Consider the following 25,832-nt stretch of genomic DNA (forward strand, 5'->3'; position numbering starts at 1 on the left):
TCTAGACGTACAACCCTCTGTAGCAGACAGACAATCTATTGGCACCTTTCTTAATGCCTGAGGTGGGCTCCAACATTGAGCTGTAGAGCAGTGTTGAGGATAAGGTGGAGTGGTAACAACCTCACTCTAATGCTCTCGTTGCTGGATGAAATAGAAGTAGAACACCTCTTCAATTCGTCAATAATTTATTATTTGGTTAAGCATTTATTCTTTTGGTTTGGTAAAGAGGTGATGGTGGTCCAAAAACAGCCTTCTGTGAACATCAGAGACAGTTACTCCAACAAAAGCAGGAAAAAATCTTGGTACCCTTAATTGGAGAAGAAAAACAGTAAATAACCAGTATCTGTAGTGATCACCTTCAAAATTCTAAGTCTCCATTGGTATGTGGAGAACTAATTTGAAAAACAACAAACAAAAAGTTGTGTACAAGGTGTACTCTGAGTGCAAAAAACTGCACAAAAGCTATACTAAACAAGTCCAAATCCACTGTCGGTGGTGGACACTGCAGCTGCAAGATCCATCTTAAATTCCCGATAAGACAAGTAGTGTCCTGGAATTTTGAGGGTTTCAAAACAGGTAACTGCAGTGGGCATGGACACCTTCTTAACTTTCACATAAAGGTGCTGGGGTAAAACAGCCCACCCAACCCAGAATTTGAGGAGCTCCAGAAGTTCATCCGATGTACCTGAAATGGTGTGAAGACATTTAATTCAGTCATGCTTTTTCAAAAATGTATTACCTGACAATAATCAAAGAGATGTTATTAATGATCTGGCCTCTAACATTGCCCAGTTAATCCTAAAATTAAAATCAACACTTACATTAAAGTTACTCTATTTCAGTAATTCAGTTACAAAATGTGAAACTCATCTATTATATAGATGTATTAAACACAGAATGATCTATTTTAAGCCTTTATTTATTTTATTGTTGATTTTTGCTTACAGCCAATGAAAACCCAAAAATCAATGTCTCAGAAAATTTGAATATTATATAAGACCAATTGATAATTTTGGCAGTGTGCCAAGTCCTGCTGGAAAATGAAATCTGCATCTCCATAAAAGTTGTTATCAGCAGAGGGAAGCATGAAGTGCTGTAAGATTTTGTGGGAAAACAAAACAGCACTGACTTTAGACTTGATAATAAAACACAGTGGATCAACACCAGCAGATGACATGTCTCTCCAAACCATCACTGATTGGTGGAAACTTCACACTAGACCTCGAGCAGTTTGGACTGTGTGTCTCTCCACTCTTCCTCCAGACTCTGCTCCCTTGATTTACTTTCAATGAAATGTAAAATTTACTGATGATCAGTGATGGTTTGGAGAGACATGTCATCTGCTGGTGTTGATCCACTGTGTGTGTTTGAAAGAGGGGGTGATGCTTATTCAGTGTAGCTCGGTTTATATACATACATATGTTCGCCTGTCCAATCTCTCCCCATTTTCCATCGTGTACATTAAAAATAAATGTTAAAATTAGAAGGAAAATGACTAGCTCTGTTTTAGTTTCTGTAACAACGTAGCCTGAGAGCTCGACGCAACAGTGTAAAGTTAGTTCTGTTTAGTAATATTTTAGAGTGGCTCTACACACATTTAATTTATTTTGCTTCATTATACTAACTGATAAGTGATTTACACATTAAACATATTACATGTTAAATAGTTCAGTAATAAAAAATCTGCTTTTAATGTTTTATTTTTGAGCCAATATTAAAAGCAATTTTAATATTTTTTATTTAAAAAAAATTGAATCTCTTTCAAGTTACTAATTTGTGTTTTATATTAGTGTTAAGGCATTTTTTAGGCTGTAATGGCCATCTCTTTTTCTTTTTCTTTGGGAAGCAGGTTTAGAAATCTCAGCCAACAGCCAGATTATTAAAAATCTATTCAAAGTTTTAAAGTAAATACTCTATATTTAGTTTAAAACACGCGAGTGGGGGCGGGGCTGGTGACGTCATGGGTCCTGCGTTGTGTAATATCGCGATATATATCGCAGAAAACCAAAACAATGCGATGTGAAATTTTTCCAATATCGTGCAGCCCTAACACACACATATATATATATATATATATATATATATATATATATATATATATATATATACACATATATACATACATGTGTATGTATGTATGTAAAAAAAGGAAAGAAAAAAGAAAAAAAAACTAGCTTAAACATGAAAATAATAAAGAATAAAATGAATAAACATTTTACCTGACTCAATGTACTCCCGCAAATAGGTTGTGACACTGCACTTTGTAGAAATGTCAAGCCCGTCATCAGATTCAGTGTCAGTGTCTGATGGCCATACAATACGATCAAGAATCATCTTTAAAAAAAAGAACAAAAAAGACAGTGAAATCATTGAAGAAGAATGTCCAATGTGTTACATATGTACTACAATGTGCGGTGTACAATGTACCTCTGGGGTAACAAAAAATTATGGATGCTTGAGGGAAAATGATATTCAGAGCATCAGGCCTTTCCTTTAGTAAAGGCATCAGTCCACTGTCTTTCAAGCCTCTTCTGAGTTGTCTGAGTTGCTCTCTTCTACGGCCAAGGACCTAGCAAAAGGCATGGAATTTAGCCAAATCCTGTAGTCAATACATATTGTAACGCGTTTTATCCCTTTGATGCACAACATGGGTCGAATGTGTCCCGGACAAGTTTTATTTTCTATATCAGAATTCAAGGTATTCCTCAACTAACTTGTTTTTGGGTATAGTTCATCATTATTATTTTTTTCTTTTCTTACTTTTTAAAATAAATACTCTTTTGTATCACTACCCCTCTCATGCAAAGATGGGTAACAAATGACACAGATATTTTCTAATGTTATGTTAAAACAATTGAAATCAGTACTGAGTTAGCTGTGTGAGGGGAGCTGTTTTGAGCTATAGCTGAGTTGTAAAATGGTAAATGTAGGTTGTGTCTGACCTGTGTGTGTAAACCTGATGTGGAAAAACAAAAGCTTCTTCATAAAGTAAGAAGAAGAAAAAAAAGAAGATTTGAGCTAAAGAAACACTCATCCATACATGAATACACACTGAAAATGAACGTGGTTCATTATTGACCCGTGTGTGCATGCATTAAAGGGGGTGTGATGCAAAGAGGGCTTTTGATTCAAAATGTAAGAAAGGTAAGAATAATACAAGCATGTGCAAAATAAGTTAATTGAGAAACACATTACATTTTTTAATGAATTAATTTATTGCTAAGATACATCATAGAACTCATACATGAAGTTGCATAGAAAATGAATGCGGGTCATGTTTGACCCATGATGTGCATTAAAGCAGGTGGTACATATGTTGTGCATCAAAAGGTTAAAAATAGCTTTTTATTTTCTCTAAATTTGTGTCAAACTTTTGTTCTCAAGACCAACACTTACCGCATGCACTAGCACTTTCTCTGCAAGCCACCTTCGATTCTCAGTGTTAACAAACGGCAAGTCCCAGCTAAGGCAGAGATCATTCATTTTTGACGTCTGGCTCTGGCTAAGGTCATCATCTCCATCAAGCTGTGAATTGAATAAAAATGTGATATTACTCACCAAATCAGTTAGTTAATTATGAAAAACATGCTAAAATTGCTTGCAGACAACCTTACATTATTAAAACACACCTCTTGAATTATTTCTCGGAGGTCCATGTCTGGACAATCTTGTAGGCATACATGCTCTTCATCTTGGCCAATCAGAGAGCTAAAAACTGAAGGACTCAAACTACTCAATCCTGGGCCGCCATGCAGGATTGAGTGTCCTATCATTCGTCCAGCAACCACATAGAGTCCACTGTCTAGAAGAATTTTAGATGTCGATGGCACCTGGTGATCTTCCTCTCCAAGAAAAAAAGGGTTTTCCCAGGACCTTCTAAAAATAAATAAAAAAATACAATTATTAGTTAAGCATAGGACTTAATTACTAAATTAACAAAACAATTTATGGAGGACCAAAACTGCCAAAATAAAAAATAAATAAATAAATAAGTTTATAAGTAAGTAATATAGTGATTAAAATGGTAAAGATTAATTTTCTCTTTTGATTAGTTTGTTTATTTATTTACATAACTATTTATTTCTGCAATCATTTATTTACCGATTTATTTATTTTTGTATTTATTAATTTCCCGATTTATGTATTTCTGTATTCATTTATTTTCCCAATTTATTTATTTCCTGATTTATTTATTTCCCAATTTATTTATTTCCTGATTTATTTATTTCCCAATTTATTTATTTCTGTTTTACCTTTTCCTTATATGATAATTAAGGGGCTGTCCAGCAATGATTTCACGGTGTCTTAGCATTTCTATTGGTTGATCGTTTTAGATAACCTAGATTGATGTCTTTCCCCTTTGGCGGTAACTTTGGTAACGTAGAAGATTTTTGTAAAACACGCCCCTTCATTATCATATAAGGACAATGAAATGTAGAAATAAATAAATAAAAAGTAAACAATGTTAATATTAAGAAACCCATAAATAACAAATAATTAAGATATTTACTTTTATAGATATGTATTTATTTTTATATTAATTCTAATTATTCTTTACCATTTTAATCACCTGTGGCACGGGCAGCCTGACAGCCGCGCTGCCAAGCAGCCTGAAGAAGCCCCACCAGCGGAACACCGCTGTCCGCGGTGCTGAACGCTCCTCCTTGTTCAGCACCACTGTTGTGGAAAGCCGCTCGGACCGCGTGGCTAGGGGGCGGGGCACAGCAATCACGCACGGCTGGCGGCCACTGAGGCACCCAGCTGAACCGCGGCTCCGGACACGAGGACGCCGTTTTAAAAGGAGAAAGACAGAGGAGCTCGGGGTGGCCGGTTCTACCCCACCAGTTAACTAACCGTTTGTTTCTCTTTTCTCCCTCCTTTACCTTCTCTCTGTCTCTGACAGCGGACTGACGAGAAGCAGACGGCGCGGCGGAGGTCACACGCTTAGAGTGCTCTATCCTCGGCAGAAAGTTGACCTATCCCTGGCTTCAGCTACTGGCTTTCTCACCAATCTTCACTACGCCCACAAGACAGTAGCTGTACCCCCCCCACTAGATTTTTTTTTCCTTTCTCTCTCTCTCTCTCTCTCTCTCTCCAGCCTCTCTGGAGCTACATTCCCCTGCCTGGCCAGGTGTGCTTAGTATTGTCGCACCCTGGCATTATTGATTTAGTTCGTTCCGGCCGATGGCCGTGTATTTCTGTTAAACCTCAATTTTTTCCCAAATAAAATACCCCCTACGGGTGGGTTTTGTGAGACTGTCGTCTTTCCTCCCATTTTTTTTTTAAGGGTCTAGCGCCCCTGGCGCCACAGTGGTGGAGAATGCGGGAATCTACCCATGCTAGAACCCTAGGAGGCGACCTAGATATCTAGAACCAAAAAAATAAATAAATAAATAAAAAAAAAATGTATTATTATTATTATTATTATTATTACTATTTTTTTCCCCTTCTCTTATTCTTTTCTATTTCCTTCTCTCCTCTCTTGCTCCCCTCTTATCATCCCTCCTGGGCCCAAAGGCCGTGAAGGACGGGGAGGATGGACCAGTTACTGCAACATCTGTTGGAGAGCAACCTGCGACAACATGAGGTAACACAGGAGTTGACCAGGGGATTGAAGGAGGTGACCGAAGAACTGGTAACACGCAGACGGACGCCAGCCCTGTCGCCGCTCCCCGACAACAAAAGATCAGCACAACATCTCCTCACCAAGCTCACCTCCGAAGACGACATCGAAGCCTACCTGTACACCTTTGAATCAATCGCAGAAAGGGAAGTATGGGACAAGGAGGACTGGGCGAATATTTTGGCTCCCTTTTTGACTGGTGAGGCCCAGCTTGCCTACTATGCCCTTACCCCCGCAGATGCGCAGGATTACCAGCTGCTGAAAGCGGAGATCCTGGACCGCCTCCGGCTCGGCCCCGCAGCGGCTGCCGCGGAGTTCCACCGTTGGAAGTACCGACACACAGACTCCCCCCGGGTCCAAATGTCACAACTCCTCCGCATCACCCGCCGGCAGAGCTCGGATTGGGTCCCCCCACTCCGCCACCGCCCACGACCTAGAAAACGTCGAGAGCCGAGGAGGCGTGCGCTGCTAGTACCCACTGCGGACGAGAGTGAGGAGGCAGGCTCGGAAGGTGAGCACACACCCCCTGCTAATTTCCTCTCTTCTCTGTACCAGCAGGTTGTAGCCGAGGGTGAGTTCCAGCGCGAACAGAAAGAGGACGACAGGCTGAAAAACGCGTGGGATAACGTGCGGGTAGTTAATGGGGCCGTCCACGGCCCGACACCCCTTCCCCCCACCTATTTTAAGGTTGAGGACAACCTCCTCTACCGAGTCACTCTCCTCGGAGCCGAACAGGTAGAACAGTTGGTAGTGCCTCGCACACGGATAGACACAGTTATGCATCTCGCACACCGCCACCCCCTTAGCGGACATCTAGCGTCCGAAAACACGCTTAATCGTATACTACCCCGTTTCTATTGGCCCAGCATACATGCGGAGGTTAAAAATTTCTGCCAACGCTGCCCACGGTGTCAGATCACCTCCCCAAAAAGACCAGCACCAGCCCCATTAATTCCGCTCCCCATTATTGGCATCCCTTTCGAGCGAATTTGCATGGATATAATAGGCCCCCTCCCTAAGTCGGCCCGGGGGCACGAATATATACTCACCCTCGTAGATTACGCCACTAGATTCCCGGAAGCCATACCCCTACGAAAAGCTACCTCGCGCGCCATCGCTCGCGAGCTTGTGCTTTTAATTAGCCGCGTCGGCATCCCCCGTGACATTATATCGGACCAGGGCACCCCCTTTATGTCCAAGTTGATGTCGGACCTGTGTAAACTGTTATGCATTAAACAGCTGCGCACGTCCGTCTGGCGCCCCCAGACTGACGGACTTGTAGAAAGATTCAATCAAACACTGAAACGCATGCTCAAGCGCACGGTCGAACAGGATGGCCGAGATTGGGACCAGCTGCTGCCCCACGTATTGTTCATTGTTGGCATTATTGATTTAGTTCGTTCCGGCCGATGGCCGTGTATTTCTGTTAAACCTCAATTTTTTCCCAAATAAAATACCCCCTACGGGTGGGTTTTGTGAGACTGTCGTCTTTCCTCCCATTTTTTTTTTAAGGGTCTAGCGCCCCTGGCGCCACAGTGGTGGAGAATGCGGGAATCTACCCATGCTAGAACCCTAGGAGGCGACCTAGATATCTAGAACCAAAAAAATAAATAAATAAATAAAAAAAAAATGTATTATTATTATTATTATTATTATTACTATTTTTTTCCCCTTCTCTTATTCTTTTCTATTTCCTTCTCTCCTCTCTTGCTCCCCTCTTATCATCCCTCCTGGGCCCAAAGGCCGTGAAGGACGGGGAGGATGGACCAGTTACTGCAACATCTGTTGGAGAGCAACCTGCGACAACATGAGGTAACACAGGAGTTGACCAGGGGATTGAAGGAGGTGACCGAAGAACTGGTAACACGCAGACGGACGCCAGCCCTGTCGCCGCTCCCCGACAACAAAAGATCAGCACAACATCTCCTCACCAAGCTCACCTCCGAAGACGACATCGAAGCCTACCTGTACACCTTTGAATCAATCGCAGAAAGGGAAGTATGGGACAAGGAGGACTGGGCGAATATTTTGGCTCCCTTTTTGACTGGTGAGGCCCAGCTTGCCTACTATGCCCTTACCCCCGCAGATGCGCAGGATTACCAGCTGCTGAAAGCGGAGATCCTGGACCGCCTCCGGCTCGGCCCCGCAGCGGCTGCCGCGGAGTTCCACCGTTGGAAGTACCGACACACAGACTCCCCCCGGGTCCAAATGTCACAACTCCTCCGCATCACCCGCCGTTGGCTCCAGCCAGATCGTATGACGGTCGCAGGCATCATAGAGCGAATAGCCATGGACCGTTTTCTGCGCTCCTTGCCCGGGGAGTTGCAAAAATCTGTTGGGTGGAAGGATCCAGCCTCATCCAAGGAGATGGTGGAGGCTACAGAGGCTGCAGAGTCGGTTCTCGCCATTAACCGACATGAAAGGAGAGAAGCGCCTGCCCCGGCCCCCAGGCGCGAATTCAGCCGTCCGCGGCGGGAGGACAGGGAGAAGGCAGATTTTTTTCTCCGCCATGCACAGGGCACTCCAGGGCGAGCTAATAACCCAGTGCCCAGTCCCCGCGATGAACCGATGCCCACTGAGCGCGACCAACCCAGGGGCCCCGCAAGAACCTGGCTGGTCGGCTGCAGCTATCACGAACTGCCCGAAAAAACGAGCCGAACCAGAACCTTCCATGTAGACGGCCGGCCCCTCCAAGCCACCCTGGATACAGGTAGCTCCATCAGTCTCGTCAGGCGTTCGGCTGTTCCGTGGCTCAAACCTGACGGGAGAACCCTTGAGGTGGCCTGCATACATGGGGATGTACGACGGGTTCCCACAGCTGCTGCTCACGTCCGTGGCCAGACCGGTAACTATCCCATTTTACTCGGTCTCCTTAATGACCTCCCTGTCCCCCTCTTAGTAGGTCGGGACTTCCCCGCCTTCGACCGGGAGCTGCGGCAGAGCTCGGATTGGGTCCCCCCACTCCGCCACCGCCCACGACCTAGAAAACGTCGAGAGCCGAGGAGGCGTGCGCTGCTAGTACCCACTGCGGACGAGAGTGAGGAGGCAGGCTCGGAAGGTGAGCACACACCCCCTGCTAATTTCCTCTCTTCTCTGTACCAGCAGGTTGTAGCCGAGGGTGAGTTCCAGCGCGAACAGAAAGAGGACGACAGGCTGAAAAACGCGTGGGATAACGTGCGGGTAGTTAATGGGGCCGTCCACGGCCCGACACCCCTTCCCCCCACCTATTTTAAGGTTGAGGACAACCTCCTCTACCGAGTCACTCTCCTCGGAGCCGAACAGGTAGAACAGTTGGTAGTGCCTCGCACACGGATAGACACAGTTATGCATCTCGCACACCGCCACCCCCTTAGCGGACATCTAGCGTCCGAAAACACGCTTAATCGTATACTACCCCGTTTCTATTGGCCCAGCATACATGCGGAGGTTAAAAATTTCTGCCAACGCTGCCCACGGTGTCAGATCACCTCCCCAAAAAGACCAGCACCAGCCCCATTAATTCCGCTCCCCATTATTGGCATCCCTTTCGAGCGAATTTGCATGGATATAATAGGCCCCCTCCCTAAGTCGGCCCGGGGGCACGAATATATACTCACCCTCGTAGATTACGCCACTAGATTCCCGGAAGCCATACCCCTACGAAAAGCTACCTCGCGCGCCATCGCTCGCGAGCTTGTGCTTTTAATTAGCCGCGTCGGCATCCCCCGTGACATTATATCGGACCAGGGCACCCCCTTTATGTCCAAGTTGATGTCGGACCTGTGTAAACTGTTATGCATTAAACAGCTGCGCACGTCCGTCTGGCGCCCCCAGACTGACGGACTTGTAGAAAGATTCAATCAAACACTGAAACGCATGCTCAAGCGCACGGTCGAACAGGATGGCCGAGATTGGGACCAGCTGCTGCCCCACGTATTGTTCACCGTTCGCGAAATCCCGCAGGCCTCCTCGGGGTTCTCCCCCTTTGAGCTATTGTATGGCCGCCGCCCTCGAGGCCTCTTAGACGTGGTCAAAGAAGCCTGGGAAAACCAGCCCTCACCACACCGCTCCGTCATAGACTATGTGCGCCACATGCAGCAGCGCCTCGACCAGGTCTGGCCCATCGTGAGGGAGAACATGGAGGCTGCCCAGCGTGCCCAACAGCGTGTGTATAACCGCCCTGCCCAACTCAGGGAATTCCAACCCGGAGATCGTGTGATGGTCCTGATACCGACCTCCACCTGCAAATTTCTGGCCTCTTGGCAGGGACCAGTCACGGTGAAGGAAAAAGTGAGTGAGGTGAACTACCGAGTGGAACAACCGGGTAAGAGGAAAAAGGAGCAAATTTACCATGTCAATCTCCTAAAAAAATGGCTCGAACCCGTACCTCTCCTGTCTGCCTTTGCCCATAGCAGTCCTGCAGAAACTCCTATCGCTGCCTCGTTTGGTCCTGAACTGAGCCCCCATCAGCGCCAAAACCTCACAGAGTGCCTGTCCCGTTTCAGGAGAGTATTTTCTGAACAGCCGGGTAAGACCCACATCATTCACCACCAAATACACACCCCCCCTCAGACAATCATCCGGCAGCGTCCCTACAGGCTGCCCGAGGCTCGTCAGCAGGCCGTCGAGGAGGAGGTGCAAAGGATGCTAACCCTTGGGGTCATCGAGCCTTCCCATAGCCCATGGTCCAGCCCGATTGTGTTGGTGCCGAAGCCCGACGGCAGTTGGCGCTTCTGTAATGACTTTCGCAAATTGAATGAGATTGCTCTGTTTGACTCCTATCCTCTTCCCAGGGTGGACGAACTGATTGACCAACTCGGGAAGGCCAGGTTCGTAAGCACCCTCGACCTCACGAAAGGCTACTGGCAGGTCGCGTTCGCCCCAGCAGCCAGAGAGAAGACTGCCTTTTCCACGCCCTCTGGCCACTGGCAATACACCGTTCTGCCGTTCGGACTACACGGAGCCCCGGCCATGTTCCAGCGGCTGATGGACATCCTGCTCCGCCCGCACACCACGTATGCAGCCGCTTACCTGGACGACGTGATCGTGTACTCAGAGACCTGGGCCGAACACCTGTTCCACCTCAGTAAGGTTCTCACCACCCTACAGGATGCCGGACTCACCGCCAACCCCTCCAAGTGCCATCTCGGGCTGACCGAGGCCCAATATTTGGGCTATAGGATAGGCAGGGGTCTGCTCCGGCCGCAAGAGAAGAAAATCCAAAGCATCCTGCACTGGCCACGCCCCCGCACCAAGACTGACGTGCGAGCTTTCCTCGGTCTAGCGGGGTGCTACCGCCGCTTTGTTCCGCACTTTTCCACGACGGCCTCACCCCTAAGTGACCTCACCAAAAAGAACCAACCCGAGCAAGTCCGATGGTCCCCGGAGGCCCAAGAAGCCTTCGAACACTTAAAGAGACACCTGACCTCTGAGCCCGTCCTGAGAAGTCCGGACTTCGACAAACCCTTCGTCCTCCAGACCGATGCATCCAACACAGGCCTCGGGGCGGTGCTCACGCAGGAAACTGAACAGGAAGAGCACCCCGTGCTTTATATCAGCCGCAAACTTAACCCTGCCGAACGCAATTATGCCACTGTAGAACGCGAAGCCTTGGCCATCAAGTGGGCTGTGGAGGAACTCCGGTACTATTTAACGGGTAGGCCCTTCACCCTTGTTACAGATCACGCCCCCTTAACATGGATGGCAAAGGCCAAAGACACCAACCCTCGCGTGACACGTTGGTTTCTGTCAATCCAGGACTTCGCGTTCCGGGTACGTCACCGAGCAGGCCGGCTGAACGCCAATGCAGACGCCCTCTCTCGTCGTCCGGACTCTGACTCGGGGACTGCGGGCTCCCCTGGTAGGTCTCTGAGGGGGGGGTCTGTGGCACGGGCAGCCTGACAGCCGCGCTGCCAAGCAGCCTGAAGAAGCCCCACCAGCGGAACACCGCTGTCCTCGGTGCTGAACGCTCCTCCTTGTTCAGCACCACTGTTGTGGAAAGCCGCTCGGACCGCGTGGCTAGGGGGCGGGGCACGGCAATCACGCACGGCTGGCGGCCACTGAGGCACCCAGCTGAACCGCGGCTCCGGACACGAGGACGCCGTTTTAAAAGGAGAAAGACAGAGGAGCTCGGGGTGGCCGGTTCTACCCCACCAGTTAACTAACCGTTTGTTTCTCTTTTCTCCCTCCTTTACCTTCTCTCTCTCTCTCTGTCTCTGACAGCGGACTGACGAGAAGCAGACGGCGCGGCGGAGGTCACACGCTTAGAGTGCTCTATCCTCGGCAGAAAGTTGACCTATCCCTGGCTTCAGCTACTGGCTTTCTCACCAATCTTCACTACGCCCACAAGACAGTAGCTGTACCCCCCCCACTAGATTTTTTTTTCCTTTCTCTCTCTCTCTCTCTCTCTCTCTCTCTCTCCAGCCTCTCTGGAGCTACATTCCCCTGCCTGGCCAGGTGTGCTTAGTATTGTCGCACCCTGGCATTATTGATTTAGTTCGTTCCGGCCGATGGCCGTGTATTTCTGTTAAACCTCAATTTTTTCCCAAATAAAATACCCCCTATGGGTGTATTTTGTGAGACTGTCGTCTTTCCTCACATTTTTTTTTAAGGGTCTAGCGCCCCTGGCGCCACATCACCATATTACTTTTATTGAGTAATTTACTTACGTTTTTTATTTATTTATTTATTTTTAATTTTGGCAGTTTTGGTCCTCCATAACAATTAACATACAAATGTAAGTAAATAAACATAGCTGGTGAAAAGTGAGAATACAAAAATTGCGCAATTTATGCTACATTTATCTAATATTTAACAAGGTTTCAGTTTAATATAAAATGTCAGCTAGTCCAGACTAACCCATCATAGTTTTTATAAACAGCATACCTATGTTCAGTTCAAAACCAAACTGTAGTTTTGATATTGTTCGTGAAAAAAAGAATCTTTTGACGCCATCTCCCAATGCAGCATCACCTAAAACAAAATAAGTACACATTTATATATTAAAAAAAAAAAAAGAAAAGAAAAAAAAGTCATTTATTCAATAACAATAAAAACAAAAAGGTCAGTGACCTACCTTGTAAAACCACAGTAAGGTTTCGGGCCCAGTTTATGTTGGGGGCTTTGTAAAACTGCAGAATAGCCCTCTCCCGGTCCTCTGGACTATGTCCCATGTTCAGTTTGATTGTCAGATCCTCCTCAGACTCAGCAGCTTTCAACAGTTGATGTCTGTAAATGTCAACTGCTTTCGTAATATCTGGCTCAGTTTTCCACTCTGTAAAAGTTACAAAAATTATGCTTTACATAAAGCCATTGTGCTTTACATATACCACATGAGAGGAAAATGGACACAATGCAAGATCACAAACCTTCACTAGTGCAACTACCACTTTGTCTCTGCCTCAAGTCTCTATGTTCATTGTCTGTACTGTTCCGATAGTGAATCCTTTGGATATTTCCCATTTCCCCTGGAGTGGTGTTCCCATCTTCTGTCTCCTTTTGTTGTCCGTCCTCTCTTTCCTGTTGTCTGTCTTCTCTTTCCTGTTGTCTGTCTTCTCTTTCCTGTTGTCTGCCCTCTCTTTCCTGTTGTCTGTCTTCTCTTTCCTGTTGTCTGTCTTCTCTTTCCTGTTGTCTGCCCTCTCTTTCCTGTTGTCTGCCCTCTCTTTCCTGGTGCCTTCCAATACCATCTTGAGTCCTTTCAGCTTCTATATGCTCCCTTCGTCTGTTGTTTCCATGCCTGCCTGTCCTACCGTCTGAATTATGTCTAGCAATTTTAATGTCAGAGAGATTAAAATTAAAAAGATATGTTCTTGGCTTGAAACATTACTCTACACACTATTCCCAATGCTAAAAACCAAGAAGTACAATTTATCATGAGAGCTAATTGCAAACTCCCAAAAATTATGCAATGCATGATGACATGCCTTAATTATTTAATGTGAATGAGCTACATAACAGGGCTGCACTATATTGGATTGTTCGCATTGTTCTATTTTTTCTTGTGTTTACGCCCGCTCCCCCTCCCTCTCGCGCTCACTCAGAATGCTGTGTATCTACTTCTTAAGAATCAAAACACTGCAACGGCGTGTTTGTTTTTATTGCCACGTGACATCGCAGGGTCCGCGATGTGACTATCGCACGTGCACACATCGCAATGTCAATGCTTAAATTATATATTGTGCAGCCCTACTACATAGCAAAACTGACATTACAGACAAATAACCATAACTTATCTTGAATAAACATCAACATGTGTAGGGATGGATGCCTGTCTCATGAATTGCTTGCAGTACAGGCACTGTATGGTTGGACCACCTGACGATGTAGGAGTAGATATCTAATTGGAAAGAACAACTTTTACTTATGTTTTGTAATATATTTTATACACACAACACAAAAAATGTTGCACTCTGAAGGCACTAACAGGAACGAAAAAAGGGACAGGATGGATTTGGGCAACCTACACAAGCAGTGATGAACTATTTACAAAAAAACAATAAAGTTTATTCATTTGAACGTTAAATATCTTGTCTTTGTAGAGTATTCAACTGAATATAGATTGAAAAGAATTTGCAAAACAAAAAGATTTAGGTTTTGTAAAACAAAAAGAAGGAATGTCCAATGAATGACAGTTTGCATTTTAAAGTTAAATTCGCCACAAAAATGAATTTTACAACACTATTCTATTTTTTCAGATGCACTAGTATCTTCATGTACACATACATAATTATGGTGTTATAAGACTTTCTGAGAAAAACTCTGAAAGGGGAAGCATATTAAATATTTTTTCAACACTATATTAGTAGATAACATATAAAATATACTTACTCTTTCCATGCTAAGATTAGCTTGAAGTGGTCTCACATAAAGGATTGAAGAACCAACCCCTGCCTCTGTGGTGAGATACAAGGGTGTGTATCCACTCTCTGGACATGGAATTATCTCAAGTGTTTTGGACCGTGTCATTCCGCTAGTTCGCAACAGCTCAAAGCCCCCTCCTTCCTGAAGCTTTGGAAAGCTTGTTGTCAACTGATTTTGGAACTCTTGAGCATCACAAGCCCGGTCTATAAAATAAATATTGGTTATGTATACTTTTGATCTCTTTTGCAGAAGGCAGCATATGCGATATGCGGTGTGATGCGATATGTCCCCCTTACAGTACCTCTGCGGCCCCATGGGGGGGCCCACAGGTTGAAAACCACTGCTTTAGTGTATTTATTGTTAAGGAATGATGTATATCATTGTTTTTAAACGGCAAAGATGACACAGTTTTAAGACTAGTTAAATACATGTTTATTATCAAGAACACAGTAAAAATAGATGCAATAAGAACGCACAACCTTTCTCCTAAATATTTTAAGTACATATCTGAACAAGATTTTTGACAAATAAAGGGAATCTGTGTAAATATTTTAAGTACATATCTGAACGAGATTTTTAACAAATAAAGGGAATCTGTGTAAATATTTTAAGTACATATCTGAAGAGAATTGTCTGGCTCTCCTTTTTCATTTGGCTTGAAGCCGAAATGCTCCCAAACCGGCGACGTCGCTTTTAGTTTTTTGACCAGAATAGCTTCAATAGTCTCCATCTTTGAAAAAACAGAGACAGACTCTAGACCAGTGGTTCCCAACCTATGGGTCGCCAAAGATCCACGATGGGTCGCGAAGCCCTCTTGATTTTAAGGGGTTTCATTTTAATACTATATATAGTCTAGGGTAAGCAAAATTCGCCGCGCTGCGCTGCGCTCTCTCTGTCTCTCTCTCTCTCTTTCTCTTCATTTGACGAAGGAGCTTCGTTGCTGCTGGTGGCAACAGATGAGGCGCCTTCGGCTTCTTCCAGGCCATTAAGAGCCTCTCGCAACAAATCTGCCACCCATGCTTTCTTTGTCATTTCTCTAGCTATTTTAATGCGAAAAAACAGCAAATATTAAAACCTTATGGCAGAAAACTGCAGCCGTTTACAGGAGCCTCTCGCGGAAGCCTGTAGGTAGTAGGCGGAGTTGGATATCCAGCCCTGCCCTCACTTGTGGTCTCTACGCAAACACACGACCTGCTGATTCTTGAGGCACTGTGTGGCACTTGAAATACGCATACAGCGCCGTTTTTTCAAGAAGCACTGAAGCGCTTCAGTAATCGGTGATCGATTATATTTGTCCAGTCCAACAGGCCCCGCCCCAAATTTGAGGGAGCACTCCTATTGGACAGTTATTAAATTTACATGTGGCACGATTACAGCGTTTGCCTAGACGGAATGCAATCCTATGCATTGTGATTTGCTTTTGCACATTCGCAGCGCCACACAGTGGAATACAATGCCGTTCGTTAGATTGCATTTTAAGGTGGCTTGTGACACTAATTCTGCGTTTCTTTCTTTAAATACAAATCCACACACACTGGAGCTATTGATTTTCATTGTGGCATGTTTTCATCACATCAGTGTTTAAAAGCAATCTCGTAAGTATTACATTTAAAGGAGAAGTTAATGTTTAAAGTACCTTATGGTGAAAAGTAATACCGCTGTGCCTTGATTACATTTCAAGGTGTATTTCATTAAATTCTGGCACTAATTCAGCGTTTGGTTTTGAAAATGCAAATAAGTGCGTATTGTTTTTCAATAAAGAGATCAAGTGCAATGAAATGTAATGTAAAAGTAGTTTTGCATTTCATTTTGGCACTTATTCTGCATATTAGTGAGGAAAAGCAATGCATTTTGTTGATTGTTTTTACATTTTTCCACCCTAGTGTTTGCTTTTCAATTTGGCACTAATTCCTCTCCATAGGAAGCAGCATTGCTTCTCTTTGTGATGTCTGTCCTTCACAGACCCACCAGCCCCAGCTAATCTGTGTTGGAAATCTAAGGGCTCCCGCAAAGCAACATGTCATCATTGGAAAGAGTGACCGAATCACTGTTCCCCTTGAAGAAGGACTGACATCTGCTGTGGACAAGCTCTTCAAGCTCTACTGGGTGTGTAACCTGGCCTATCCATGTCAGCTAAGCTCCGTGTTCTGCTTCTTTGAACACATCTATGACATGCCTCTCTCAACTAGCCGGAAAGCTAAGGTACTGAAGCTCATTTCGAAGCTTAAAGCATCACAATTCACAGCATAATGTACCCTTGTCCAGAATGTCGACAGTCACAATTCACAGAAGTAAAGAAGCTAATTTGGCATCTTCGTGAAATACATGCATTGTCAAAGGGACTGAACTTCATTCTTATATGCAGCCAGGATGGTTGTCCAAGGACTTACCACAACATCAAATCATTTACTAAGCATCTTTACAGAGATCACCAGTTAAAATGTACCACCGTGCACTATTTGTTACTTCACATACTGTACTTGGCCTAACATATAGAACAGGTGGTGTGCTGCCACTTAAAACCAAACACTGTGGAGAATGTTTGTTTGGTTAGATAATTCACATCATACCACGGGCTGATGCTGAGTCCTTTTTGATGTTTATCTGCATTTTTTCAATTGAGTACTTTGATGAGCATTTTTATGCATATGTCAAGCGAACCAATGACTATGAAATGATCAGCTTAGATGATGCTTCAGATGTTTGTAGTTCTGTTTTTATAAAAAGGGAATTTTATTTCTGTACTGATGTTCAATGTTAAATTCATCAGGTTTTCTAAAAATACGTGAGAACAGTGAACAATTGTGACTAATTTTATATGAGCTATGTTTTATACACCCCTTTACTGTTTGGACTTTTGTTTTTAGGTGTTCATTATCACAAAAGACAATGAATTAGTCACAAGCATGCATGTTTTTACATTTAAAATATCTAAAAAAACATCGAGTTAATTTATTACTTATACCAAACGAAACTGTAACATTTTAAATGTAAAAACAGTCATGTTTGTTACAGTTCAAAATCAAACACGTGAATGTTAATTCATTGCTAATTCCAAAAGAAAATTGAACCATATATAGGCATGATAATAAAAATGGAATTGAATTAATTCGTTTCAAGATATTTGATACATTATCTTGATTGTGCATAATCAACACAAGTTGTGTAAAAAATTACACATTTGTGAGTTCATTAGCCTGACACATTTAGTGTGTAAAATTGGATTACACACTGGATGTGTCAGAATCAACACAACATGTGTCGTCTCTGAGCACACTCGCACAATGTGTTAAAATTCGACACAGTCTGAGTCATTTTTGACACGTTTCTTTTTAGAGTGTACGTAAAAGACTTCCTAAAATCAAACTTGGGTAAAGGGAGGAACTAGAAGAGTTTGTGATACAGAGAGGAAAAAAGGAGGGGAAAAAAGAAGCGAGCCAGAGCTCAGGGTAAAAACTGGCATATATTTATTTTTATGCAAACTAAGATCCAACACTGAGTGACTGTAGACAGGTGTTTCAGTTTCATTGTCCAACCCCGGTATGTCCCAAATGTGTCTATAAACTGGGTATAGGATATATATGATATCTCTATAAATTTTATAAAACATATTTTCTTTTTGTTTAGTTTTTTTCAGCTCAGAAAGTCATTTTGTTACATTTGTAATAATACTTTTCATTAATTTAAGTAATGTCTTTTTGTCCACAGATCTTTCAGACACATCCCATGTAAAAATGTCCCCAGAACTCGTCAAGCTAGTCATACGGTTAGCTTATTAGAATAGGCAGCAGTGACTTCATTTAACTCACAATAGAAAAAAGGGCAATTCTGTTTATATTCTTTTTCCTAAAGTTCATATTAATACTTGTAAAGGGTTAATCATTTAGTGGGTGTTAACATATGAACAGCTCAGGCATGAGGGATTGTGGTAGCTGCCTACCGTTTCATACACAGCCAGTCTATCTCTGCTCTCTCCTACTGGTATGCAGATTAGCTAAGTGTCAAACGGTCAGGTTGTTACCGTCATTTAATGGTCCATATTATGTCAATTTACATTTGAGATTTGTGGGTATATACATACACATATTCACACATACACACACAGCCTGCTTAAGTATACCTGTTTTTGATGTGTCCATTTTTGTAGTTCCACAAACTGTATTTTATTTTTTTCACCTGCATATCCGATTAGCCTAAATTTTACCCTGTATATTTAATTCCCAGCGCCAGAGAGCTTTATTTTCGTGATAAATATTTCTTAAAACTGCATTGACACTAATGTGGTGAGGTGTTTGTGTGTGTTGTGTTGGTACATGTAGATCAGGTGCAGCAGTGCTGCTGGGGGTTTTAAACACAGGGTTCAAACACCTTTTACCATGTAAAATTCAAGCACTTTCAAGGCCCACTTTCAAGTTTTTTTCAGGATATTTCAGTAAAGTGGAAAATTAATGATAACGGTGATATCTCAAAACTGTGATTTAGCAATAATCAATATATTGCAAAACTATTCTCCACACTTCACAGCGACTGAGCTACTGAGAAAAAAAACACTTCTATGTAAGTAAATAGCAGGAGTTATGGATTTATTGGTGTCAGTTTCACACAAGTTAAATACCAATGTTCTCAAAATACTGAGTATCTCAACATAATGTGTATCCAATAAATTTCGTTCCACTTCACGATTGAAAGATTATTGATCTACTGTTCGAATTATGATGTATCTGGCATGATACGTCATAAAGAAGAAAAGGAGATCCAGTCCAAAATTGTAGTTCCGTCAGATTTTATTCAAAGAATCTGAGCAAAACAGTTTTTTTGGATACATCAAAAATTGAGTAAAAAGATTATTGAAAAATGAATTGAAATAAAAAGGTGAAAATAAGAGGAAAACCCCAAAGGTGAGAAAAGTTGGGGTTTCCAGAGTTCTCGGCTGTGTGAACAGGACCTGTGGCTCTGTAGTCCCTCTCGGGAGAAGCTCTCCCGCCCAACTCTACTCTTCTTCCTAGACAGAGTCTAATAAATACAGGCATTCGCCTGGCCTCAGTCTAATAGTGTGTGAGGAGGCTCCTCACACCCCCCGGATCCTGATACTGATAAGCAGTTATTCATCCTATACGTCAGCCGAGAACTCGGTCACCCCAACCTTATCAGACTATAGATTACATGTACAGAAACTCATGGTTCCGCTGGAAAAAATCAATCATGCTAAGTTGCAAGAAAAACGGCCTTGCTTTGAGCACAAGGACACAATATACATACATTCTAAGTCACAATGTGAATCATCATGAATCGTGCTAAATGCTTGAATAACATACTGATTAAGTGAAATGCTGATTTAGTTACACACAGATCAACCCTTTAATCAATGAACAATGAACATAGTAAGGCAAAACTCCTCCGTATTCTTACACACTTGTTAATTCTTCACAAAAAAAAAAACAAAAAAATCATATATTTATGTTTGAAGCCCAAAATGTGGCAAAAGTTTGAAAAGTTCAAGGGGGGGCCGAATACTTTTGCAAGGCACTGTATATAGTGGTTGCTTGAATGTATGTTTGGCTGTGTACAAAAGCTTGCAATATAAAAGCCTTTTATTGAATCACATAGATATGAATATGAGTAAATACATAAGGTGATGTAAAACAACGATAATAGCTGGTACTGGATAAAACAATCAATAAACTAAATGGATTAGATATTTTAGTACCTTTAGAGATATAAAAAAACCCTTTAGCAAAACGATACCAAATAAGGAAAAGATAACAGAGTATTTGTTTTGCATATTGCAAATCTGACTCGGTCATGCAGATTTCTCCTGTACAACATCCGAAGAATTCGACCGTTTCTGTCTCAGGATGCCACTCAGGTGCTTGTGCAGTCTCTTGTCATCTCAAGACTTGACTACTGCAACTCTCTACTGGCTGGTCTTCCACTGAGAGCCACCAAACCACTACAGTTAATTCAGAATGCGGCAGCACGACTCGTCTTCAATCTTCCGAAGTTCAGTCATGTGACTCCTTTGCTGCGTTCCCTCCACTGGCTTCCTGTTGCCGCCCGCATCCGATTCAAAACCCTGACACTGGCCTACAAGGCAAAAAACGGACCAGCACCTTCATACCTGATGGCGATGGTCAAAGCCAGATCTGCACCAAGAGCTCTTAGAGCTTCCAGTACGGCTCGGCTCGAACCTCCATCACTCAAAACACACAGAAAACAGACATCCAGACTCTTCTCTGTGCTGGCACCAAGGTGGTGGAATGAACTTCCACTGGATGTCAGAACAGCAGAGTCACTCACGGTCTTCAAACGTCGACTGAAGACACATCTTTTCAAAGAGTTCCTAAACTAATAATAAAAAAAAAAAAAAAAAAAAAAAAAGGTTCCTAGGGTTCTTAACATGATTAAGCTCTATGTATCTCTTGATCCTAGTCTACAAACTACCTTTGGATATCTTAAGTAACTTTGAAGCACTGTTGTAAGTCGCTCTGGATAAGGGCGTCTGCTAAATACCATAAATGTAAATGTAAATGTATTTAACTTTAGCAACACAACACAACCAAATATCCCTGTAGATTAACTTGCAGATTTTTAATCAGACTGACTGAACCATAGACCAATGAGAAAACCAGTAGAGCAGGGGTGTCAAACTCATTTTGGCCGAGGGCCACATTGGCATATTGGCTGTCCACTGAGGGCCAGATGTAACTTATAAATGTAATAAAATGTAACCAAATGTAATATAAAATGAATGTAATTACTCCTTAATGTTAAATAACTCTCAATATACTATTTATTCAATCAAATATTACAGTTGCATGGAAAAAATGTTTGCTTGTTGCTCTATTAACATAAATCCTTTTAATTTGTCATGTTATGAAATCCAAAAACTCCATCAATCAAGAACCAAACTAGTCAAGTGAATAGAAATGACATTAAATACAAGTTACATTAACTTTGATCAAAACGTTTGATACTGAAATAAGGCTTAATAAATATAAAATTATATTTATTATATTTATAAAATCTGCATCAGCTTCTCTTTTTCTGGACATTATGGGATAAACGTTTGTATGTCTCAATTCCACCCGCGAAGTTACGCCTTCCCTCCGGCAGGGTTTCCACATCAATGACTACACTGCCGTGTAGTGGCAGTAAGCCGTAACTTCACGGGTAATACAATCGACAAGCATTGTGGGAAATGTAGTTTTTGGTCAAAGAACGCTTCTGACCTATTTATTATAGACACTAAGATCTTACAAGCTCTCGCTTGGATGTGGCCACATTTGGCCCGCGGGCCTTGTGTTTGACACATGTGCAGTAGAGGGAATCAAGGATCCTGCAGTCTTACTGCTGCATAGCCTGCTGAGTGTTGCTTTCAGTATGGAAACTACAGCTAGACCGTTTTTTTTTTGTTTTTTTTTTAACTCTGAAAAGGATTTTGTTGGCCTTTTGTTGCAAGCCAAGAATATCCTCTACTCCTAAGAATACTCTACTCCTTTAAACTACGACATCTAAATTTTAAAAGACTAAGTAATGCTAATCTAACATCTGGAGCAAACACTGGCAGTGCCCTCGCTCCAACTACAAACTACAAACGTGGAGTGGAGGAAAAAATAAAGAAAGTTTTTATATGTAAACAATTGAGAATGTGTTAAGGCTGTAAATGACATAAGTTGACCAAATGATCATTTCCTACTTATGGCAAAGCATATTCAATTTTTAAACCTAAAAATGTCCCAGAATGATAAAATCCTCACTTTTGTTTATTATTAGTTCTAAAGCTAATGCTGAGATTTAATATACGATTTTACTCTGAGCTAGCATCATCGCTTTACTATTTATTCAGCATATCACTGAAAAAATTGTAAAAATGTATGTTCCTAGTTTATGCTGTTAGTGGTACCATTTATGATTCTGTGTGTAAAAACTTCTTAAAACACAACACCAAGTGTTGAAGAGCTCTGCAGGCATTAACTAATGTAGGTATACAAACATACATAAAAACACAGCATGAAATTCAGTAAACATCATCTCTGGATAAGATTCATTTTTCTGAACCTGTAAAAAGCCATTTTTAAATGAAGTTCTTGTAACAGAGTGAAGATTTTGTGCATGATGAGGTGTTTTTGGCTGTCTGAAAGATTTAAGATTTGCATTTTTTATGGCAGAGGAACAGATTTGGGATATTTTTCTATCTTTTGTGAATGCACTGATGTAATATAAGTTCACTCTGTAAAGTAAAACTCTTCCCACAGTCTGAACAGTGATATGGTTTCTCTCCTGTGTGAATGCGCTGGTGTTTTTTGAGATGAGCCTGTTGATTAAAACTCTTCCCACAGTCTGAACAGTAATACGGTTTCTCTCCTGTGTGAATGCGCTGGTGTTTTTTGAGACTACTCTGTTCAGTAAAACTCTTCCCACAGTCGAAACAGTAATACGGTTTCTCTCCTGTGTGAATGCGCTGATGCAGTTTGAGATTACTCTGTTTAGTAAAACTCTTCCCACAGTCTGAACAGTGATACGGTTTCTCTCCTGTGTGAATGCGCTGGTGATTTTTGAGTTTACTCTGTTCAGTAAAACTCTTCCCACAGTCGAAACAGTAATACGGTTTCTCTCCTGTGTGAATGCGCTGATGCAGTTTGAGATTACTCTGTTGAGTAAAACTCTTCCCACAGTCTGAGCAGTGATACGGTTTCTCTCCTGTGTGAATGCGCTGATGCTGTTTGAGATTACTCTGTTCAGTAAAACTCTTCCCACAGTCTGAGCAGTGATACGGTTTCTCTCCTGTGTGAATGCGCTGGTGCAGTTTGAGATTACTCTGTTGATTAAAGCTCTTCCCACAGTCTGAGCAGTGATACGGTTTCTCTCCTGTGTGAATGCGCTGGTGTAGTTTGAGATTACTCTGTTCAGTAAAACTCTTTCCCACAGTCTGAGCAGTGATGTGGTTTCTCTCCTGTGTGAATGCGCTGGTGTTTTTTGCGATCACTCTGTTTAGTAAAACTCTTGACAGAGTGCTGATGTTTCTCCATGTTGGGACTTGGCTCCATCTGTCTGTGAAATGTAGCAAACAATTTCTGCGTTTTCAGGAGATTCTTCTGGATGGCTTGTGCTTCACCTCTTTCAGCAGTTTAACACTGCTCTTTATTAAATATCCTGGTTGTTTATTCTGGAAAAACAAAGAAAAAAAAAAGTGTATTAAAATAAAAGCAGGTCAATTAACCAAAAAGAATTACCTACATTAGTTACACTATATAGAGAAAAATACTGGGACACCTTCATACTACAATAAAGGCTTCAGTACTTTTATACCATTATAAATTCACAGACATTTTAATATGTAGTTGTATCTTGACTGTCAGCAGGCTGCAGCTGCAAAATGTATGTAGCAGAAACACTGCTGCTGTCCTGAGCACTGAATACAGTGTTATACTACTACTTTAGTAGTATCACACTTTACACTATAATCCATACTACTAAAACTTGAAGCTCGGCTGCGCTCCGGTCCACACCTAGAACCTCCCGCTATGAAGCCGAGCGGAGCGCAGTGCGGCCGAACCGAGTTCCTCGATTAGGCTCGGCCCTGATGCAGAATTTTAGATTTTAGATGCAGAATGAGCACACCTGATGCTTCCACAAGTGATTAAACAGGAGAGATAGTTGAGGGAGGCAGGTCTAATTCAGTGGTTCGGCTTTCAAAGGTCTGATAAACTTCAGCTTGCTCCCAATTGTGCCGGAAAGTGGAGTTGACTAGCAACGGTAATGCATCTAATCTGTTCCACCACCTCAAGCAGTTTCACTACACACAATATCTTCCTTATTCTGGCTGAAGCACTTATGTAGTTTATGTTGTATCTAAGTTATTTCTAGTTGATATAGGTTTGTTTATTTGACGGTGATATCGTGTTCCTTTTATATAAATGAAGGCTTTCTGCATTCTTTATCCTGGATGAGGCACTTTTGTTTTGATCTGTTAAATATGTTTACAAAAGGATAAGAAGCTCTGCCTCTGTTGTAATGTAAAGTTATTTATATTGGTAAAATGTAAATAGGTTATTGGTTTGTGTTTGACAGAGATGTCATGTTTTTATATTGCTACATGCAAATAAAGGTGAGCATTAATTCATTCTGACCATTTTTTTATTTCTAAAGTATTATACAGTTTTTTATGAGAGGAGGCTTTAAAGACAGTAATAGGTACAGATTTCCATTGCAGGGATTCCTAACAGTTTTTCTGAGGCCTTCCAAATATTTATATCGATATCGAAATTATATTGTATCGACCGAAATTAAGGAATGTATCGTGATATAAATTTTGGCCATATCGTCCAGCACTAGCTGTAAATATGTCATACTGCTCTAACAAAGTGTATCTCATTTTATCTTATAAATATCTTTGTAATTTTCTGACTTGCAGTATATCTCTACCCCTCACCTTTTATAATCAAATATTTAGTTTTTCAATACAATAATTTCAGTGACCGGAAGCAGAAAAAGCCTGTATTAAATGTATATGCTTGATGAAGAGTCTCGACCTACCCCTTCCTGTTTTTATGTTCTAGAAATTAGATAATATTACTTTTTTTATTCAGGTGTAGGACCATTTATGGGATAATTTATCTGCATACAATCACAGCTCCAGAAATTACATTAATCTGTTTTAATAAGGCAGTATGCCATAAAATATCGTAAGAAATAATGTTGCCAATATTTTTGAACATCATGAACTATATTACCCTGAAATATGGAGCCATATCACCCACCCCTAATTATCACATTCAGGGTAGTACTTTCTTGCTGTTTTAAGCAAAAGAAAAATTCACACTGTTTTCATTTCCTATTATATATCTTCTAGAGACATTTTATATATGTATATGTCCAGTATAATTTATTTTACTTTAATCCTTGTGAGGGACAATCAACATTTACTTCATGTATTCATAATCAATTACCGTATTTTTCGGACTATAAGGCGCACCGTATTATAAGACGCACTATCAAAGAACGCCTATTTTCTGCTATTTTTCCATACATAGGGCGCATCGCATTATAAGGCGCGTTAAGTGACACTAGAAAGGGTGCCTATATCAAAGTGAACAGGGGTGGCGCCATGTTTCCCTTCCCCCACCGGGGGTGGTTGCTTGCCGGTGGAGCGTCTCAATCTAGCTATTTCAAAGTCAAACGAGTGCTGGATATTAATCTACACAGATTCCTCTCCTGAAAACTGTTTATTTGGGTGAGTAACGTGCTTCAGTTTATTTACAGTAAGCTTAGATTTCCAGATGTCCACTAAGGCTTGCTGCACCAGCGTTAGCATAGCTATCCGCTAGCACGCTAGCTAGTCACCTAAACTAGTAAAGTTAACCCAAACTTA

The 25,832-nt window shown here is 42.2% G+C and overlaps 1 protein-coding gene, 1 long non-coding RNA gene and 1 pseudogene across 13 annotated transcripts in view; all 3 read right to left on the reverse strand.

Annotated features, from left to right (window-relative positions):
• LOC111196704 (NLR family CARD domain-containing protein 3-like) overlaps window positions 1–25,832 on the reverse strand; it is a 124,074-nt gene that overhangs the window by 46,860 nt on the left and 51,382 nt on the right. The gene's annotated exons all lie outside the window — the stretch shown is intronic.
• LOC125801572 (uncharacterized) lies at window positions 2,434–13,972 on the reverse strand. 2 transcript variants are annotated; one of them, XR_007438747.1, is made up of 6 exons: window positions 12,970–13,972; window positions 12,678–12,875; window positions 12,488–12,574; window positions 3,725–3,876; window positions 3,397–3,597; window positions 2,434–2,569 (listed from the first exon to the last, which is right to left on the reverse strand). It is a non-coding gene; the product is annotated as an uncharacterized LOC125801572 (long non-coding RNA). The 2 variants fall into 2 exon arrangements; XR_007438746.1 differs by having other exon boundaries at window positions 3,397–3,525; window positions 3,630–3,876; window positions 12,970–13,970.
• LOC125801440 (zinc finger protein 239-like) overlaps window positions 19,228–25,832 on the reverse strand; it is a 91,483-nt pseudogene continuing 84,878 nt past the window's right edge.

This window comes from Astyanax mexicanus, chromosome 4, assembly GCF_023375975.1.
Source record: "Astyanax mexicanus isolate ESR-SI-001 chromosome 4, AstMex3_surface, whole genome shotgun sequence".
Lineage (NCBI taxonomy): Eukaryota > Metazoa > Chordata > Actinopteri > Characiformes > Acestrorhamphidae > Astyanax > Astyanax mexicanus.